Here is a 6,407-nt window from a genome sequence, read left to right as displayed (position 1 = left end):
CTATAATAGAAAGGTTTATTAGCTACTGCCAATATGCTTCAGCCATTTTTTGACAAGGAAATAATAATTTTATCACCGCGAGAATCGTTTGTTTACGTAGTCAGCACTTAATTTATTCGGCTGAATGGACGTCAGTCATTGGTTGAAATTACAGAAATACGACAACTTTAACATGAAATAACTTGCGATGTACGTTTTTTTGTTAAGAAGACTAAGAGTAAAAGATGTTTTATATGACACATTCTACCAGTGTCCCAAGTTTCAAAGTGTTTCGTTAAGAAAATACTGGTGCCCCCGTTTTGAACAAGATCCACGCATGCTCCTGTACAATATTGTACATCATCTCAAAGATTCTTTCATCACTATTTCAACAAAGTACAGTGAAGTCTATGTTTCGCTTAAGATTCATATAAGTCTAAAACTGGTCCGGATTTGTCTTCTGCACTTGATACAATAATTATAAAAAATATTAGCAAATAAATAGTTTTGACGTTTTCTCATTGCACAATTATTTCTGATTAGTTTTTAAATGTTTGTAGCATTAAATATAGAAACACTAACTCATCACAACGTTTTGCGCTCTCACCTCCCAGAATACTATACATATCGTGGATTGAAACACATGTAGGGATCTAGTTTGACCTTGCCTGAGATTTGAAACCAAATCCACCTGCTTGTTGCTTGTCAAAACGAGCGGGAAATCCTCTCCACACCAGATGATTGATGAGGAAACACTCGACCCCCACCTAGGATCTGTGCTGGTCAAGGAAAGTTAGGCCTTTGCTTAAGGTTTACTGACCATAGTATATATAACAGAGAGAATTTCATATCGCTTCCTCTTATGTGTCAGCTATGACCAAGGAGCAAAACCCTATCTTTTGTGTCAGTCAGACCAAGGAGCAACACGCTCTTTTACGTCAACGATGATCAAGAGCAACACTTCCCTTTCGGCCGCAAGAAAGACGATGTCACCTTTATCCTTTCTTCCTTTCTAGTCAGCACCGTGGATTCCTTACTCTTTCACTCTCTACTGACAGACAACCTTTTTCTATACCATCAACTACTAATCAGCGAGCCAACTTTGCTACTGTATCTCTAACATGTCGGGCAAACGAATAAATATATATAAATAATATTTCTTCCTTCTTGGTGTTGATTATTCGATGTTTACTGGTTACTCAGACGCGAGAACCTTGAAGCGTTACATCTATACGCTACATTCAGTAGTGGGCTACATCCTATCGACCTGATATGGTACATCACATCCAGCCCGCTACACACATACAACCATTGTTTAGCAAAGAAGTTAAGGAAATTCCTTTACGAACCTCGAGATTGTGCTCCAACGCCTTACTATACCATGGTTCCTGATTTAGGTACATGGCCTGTAATTTTGAGGATAGGGGTGTGGTAAATATCACTGAGTGCAGTACTAGACTGATAGTTTATTTTTACCGTTGACCTAAAGTTGGATATGGGGGACTTGAATTCAGAATGTAAAGAGCGGGAAGAAATATTGTAAAATATTTGTTCCGACGCTCTAACTATTCTGTCACCTCGATGCCTTCATATTTAATATAGGTACAAGGCTAACAATTCTGAAAGAAGGATTAGTTGATACTGTTAACCCTTGACTGGTACTTCATTTTATCGAACTTAGAGGGATGCAAGATAAAGTTGACATGGGCAGGATTTGAACTCAAATGCCATATCATACAATAAACATCATTTGTGCAATCCTAACAGTAGATATCAACGGCAATGTTGAGTGTACGATGCATCTTTGTGTTCCAGTTCAGTTACCATCTACAACAAGAAAGTTACTGGTTTTGGTTTTTTTTAATCAGATGAGGTGAAGGCGCGTGTCCTAGTAGGTAGTGGGGTGTTCGGCTGGCGATTATAAGGTTGTGGTTTCTCTTCTTGGACCATTATGTCATTCAGAAAGGTTCTTCACTTCAGCCAGAGTGCAGGTGTAACCTCCCCTCTCTCTCTCCCCAGCTGTGACATCCTCGATGTTCTGCTGGGCCAAAGATGCGTGGGTGAGTTGGGGGTGTTTGCTCAAGGCTATACAAACACCTAAAACAATTAGCATAATTATGATACATGTTACCAAGCCATTCTCACTCACGAGTGAAGGCTGGCTGCACAGCACTTAAAAAATGGTTTTTATATCAGATTTGACAGAGAAACGTACCAACGTATGATCAAAGGCGTTCCGATTCATATTTTGTTTCTTTCTTTCTTTCTTTCTTTCTTTAAGATATAAATCCCTCTTCCCCTCTCCTTCCACGTATCGCTCTCTGTTTCTTCTTAGACAGTTAAAAAAAGGATGGCGACCAAGGTAATATGGAACACCTCTCCCCAGAGGTAAAAAATGGGCTTGCATACAGCCAACACCACTACCTAGAGCAGTGATTCCCAACCTTTTCGTGATCGCGTACCACTTAGAGGTTTCGTATAGCCGCCGGGTACAACCTGGTTCCATGGTTCCAGAAAAACTCAATTCGATCAGATATCAATTTAATCACAAATGAATTAACAACAAAGAACACAACTCAATTTAATGCGAGGGCTGAATCTGCTTCTTCTCCACCAGCTGGTCAATGCGACAGTGTACCAACAGACGTCATGCAGATGGCTCTTCTAACGTTTTGATTGTCCAAATCACTTCAGCTCACTGTTTTAAAGTGGGTAAGAGTTATTTCTCTGTAATCCACTTTCCCTGATTGACGAACTCACTAGGTAAAACATAAAAGACTGGGAAAGTTGATTGATTTGGAGAGCATTAATCACATGCTGACCGAATATTGGAAAAGGCACAAACTAAAAATCGCATATTACCCCGAAAGTGCTCGCGTACCACCTGGAAAGCCCTCGCGTACCAATATTGGTACGCGTACCGCAGGTTGGGAACCACTGACCTAGAGAACGTAAAATTATAGAAGAATCGATGACAATTCATAACCAACAAAATCTGGGTCTCAGAGTCGAGAACTGTGGAGAAAAGCCACCGATGGCTCATGCTCTGTAGGGAGCGAAGGGCTTAAATAAAAGTAAACTCAGTATATTGAGCATTATCTGGTAAGTAAACGTTTCAAGTATATCCCAAGAGCAAAGAAATTTTAAAGAAACTATCTGTAATAATCTTAAAAAGTTCTAACTGATTAGTTTTCTTGCAGATTTGAGCAATTCAGAAATTTATAAAAAAAAATAATACAATTATGAAATATGCTGACAAAATAGATTTCAGAAATTTGAAATTAAATATGTTTCAGGGGTTGTTTTTAAGAGACCTAAAAATGCATCTAGACGACTTCTAATCGAGCCCCAGTTGGAAGCAAAACTTCATTACACTTGTAATGAGTTGATTTAAGAGAAATTGAATGTGAATATGTTCAAGTAATCTTGGATAAACTTTCATTCAGTCAATAAAAGTTATGGTTAACTTTCAAAATACCTTTTATTATCCCTAGTTTTCATGAATAAAATTTAGAAATTTCTAAGTATTTTATATTAAGTACTTAGTTTTTATAAATATGTTTGGAAATTAGATCGCTTATTTATAAGAATTTACCTAGAACTAAAAATGTGTAAAATACCTGGGTACAATGTAACTTTCCAATGACTAAAAAAATTCACCACAGAACATTTTAAAGTAGGTAAGAGTTACTTCCCTGTAATTTGCTTTCCCTGATTGATGAACTCACTATGTAAAACAAAATATTGGGAAAGTTTTCAGCGTATTCGCTTGAAAATGATTTCGTTTTCAATAGTAGTAGTAGTAGTAGTAGTTGTTGTTGTTTCATAAATTGACAATACTCTTCGTTCAACTTACTGAAAGACTGATTATATTGCATGTATTATTTCACAACTGCTAGCCACACATGTACATTTGACCTTTCTATTTGACCTTTCATCGACTTTTTCTACTTTGCGTTTCTTCGGTAGCTAACCACTTCGTCGTGGCCTGCTGAAAATAAACACTTTTCGCATGCTTTGCAAGCCAGTTTATCATGAGACTCGAGGGTTTTTGCAATGCTCTGACCATCATAACCAATAAAGCTGTTCTTGGCGATAGTTTAGAAAATGTGGATCGTGTACACATCATTTTTATTATATCATTTCTTTTTTCTTTACCTGAAAGATTTGGTTCTGAACATAACATGACATTGTCGAGTAGTGCTTAAAACACTGAGCTGAAGTGATTTGGACAATCAAAACTTGGAAGAGCATGACGTCTGTTGGTACACTGTCAACAATTTTTTTTAGATCGTATAAGACAAACAACAGGGGTTTCTGTTTTTCTCTGCAATTGTCTTACTCAGAAAATCATGTGAGTTGGACCAAAAGATGGGCGAAAATCACTTTGACAATGATTTAGAGACGGTTTAGAAGAATTTTTAGATCTTTAAATGCAAATAAGACTCGCTGGCTTTCCCCTATTTTCAGGATCAGAGTGAAAAGATTGATTTTGAGCGATAATTTTGTATGTTTCAGCAATTCTCGAAAAATGGCCTATGGTCCTGGAGATTTTCTTAGTGTCATTAATTATTAACTCTGCCTCCTAGAGAAACTTTATGCTCTGCAACAGCCTTGAGAGGGAAATTTATTTGAAGGAAACTACTTAAGCTCTCAACTCTATCCGTCTACTTGTCTGTCTGTCTGTCTGTCAGGGGATTCTGTCTGTCTGTCTGTCTGTCTGTCTGTCTGTCGGGATTCTGTCTGTCTGTCTGTCAGGGGATTCTGTCTGTTTGTCTGTCTGTCTTTCCCTCCCTCCCTATCTATCTATCTGTCTGTCTGTCTGTCATTAATGAATGTGTGTGCGTGCGCGCGCGAGTGTTAGAAAGTCTTAGCAGTAGGAGGAAAATATAAGAATGTAAGCACACTACTTTCTGATTCTGAAGCAATGAAGAAACCTCTATGTGGTCATAAGATCTGCAATAATCAGCAGCCAACCCTCCTTATAAATACTTTACTGCATAAAATATATATATATTAGATAAATGAGTAAAGTAGGCCAGTGAGTACACAATTTTTGACTGAAATACGACCTTGAATATCTTTGAGTGTAGCTCTGCTTCACAAAACAACAACAACAAAAATGGCAACAGCAAAAACATCTTTTTCGACCCTGAAGTAGTGATGCTTAAATATTAACCCCAGATATTCTCACCAAACTCTTTAGTTTATCCTATTGGGATCTATTTTAATTCATGGAAGCACACAATGATGTTTCATTCCCGAGGGAAACAATTTCAACGACAGCCCTACTATGCTGCAGCATTCATAATGACAATCATAAGCAAGTATTCCTGTCATTATCTTGAGTCTTTATGCCATGTCTTAGTGGCTGCCTGTACGATTTCTGCAAAGATAGATTTATCGAGAATTATGCTATACACCAGTGGGTTTTTTTCTTTTTGCCCCTGAGAACCTTCAAAAGAAATGTTCACCTAAGCACTAATAAAGCATTTGATCGTGTGTGACATGTGGATCACTTAGCTATGCTGTTTGCTTATTGCCTTTTTATGTCTTTTTATTTTTCGAGTCGAAGGTTTCCTGATAGGCTGCCAAAATTGCAGCATGTACTGTTTGGGCTGTCTCTGAGGAGTATTGCATCAGTCCAAGTTTCGGTTACGTTTCCGACATGTCTTTTCGCATGCTTTGCGAGCCAGTTTATCATGAGACTCGAGGCTTTTGGCAATGCTACCTGTTATGCGTTATTCCGACATGCTTCATGTTATGCGTTATTAGCCTACTTCGTGTTTCTTCTAAACACACTTGTGCAAATGATTACGCCCTTCATTATTCGTTAACATTGGCATCATCCAAACAGAATCTAACCTGACATGTTTTGTTTCGTGAAGAAAGACATTGAAAATAACTTCCATTGGACAAAATACATGTCTAACAGTCTTATTAAGTAACACAGTGACACAATGGTTCACTGGTTACACTTGCCAAGCAAAATGATGTTCTACGCTCTTCATACACCACAAAACCCTCAAAGTTACAAATGCTTAGCTTCATAGTCAATGTCTGATGGCTTCTCATCGTGACCTTATATATATATATGTATACATATATATATATATATATATACACAACACCTAACACTCTATACACACACACATATATATATATGCTGTTGTTGGCACTCCGTCGCTTACGACGTCGAGGGTTCCAGTTGATCCGATCAACGGAACAGTCTGCTCGTGAAATTAACGTGCAAGTGGCTGAGCACTCCACAGACACGTGTACCCTTAACGTAATTCTCGGGGACATTCAGCGTGACACAGTGTGACAAGGCCGACCCTTTGAATTACAGGCACAACAGAAACAGGAAGTAAGAGTGAGAGAAGTAGGGTTCGCCACCATCCCCTGCTGGAGCCTCGTGGAGCTTTAGG

The sequence above is a fragment of the Octopus bimaculoides genome, chromosome 8 (genome assembly GCF_001194135.2).
Source record: "Octopus bimaculoides isolate UCB-OBI-ISO-001 chromosome 8, ASM119413v2, whole genome shotgun sequence".
Classification (NCBI taxonomy): Eukaryota; Metazoa; Mollusca; class Cephalopoda; order Octopoda; family Octopodidae; genus Octopus; species Octopus bimaculoides.
The sequence above is the reverse complement of the archived record's forward strand: the minus strand, read 5'-3'. Positions refer to the sequence as shown.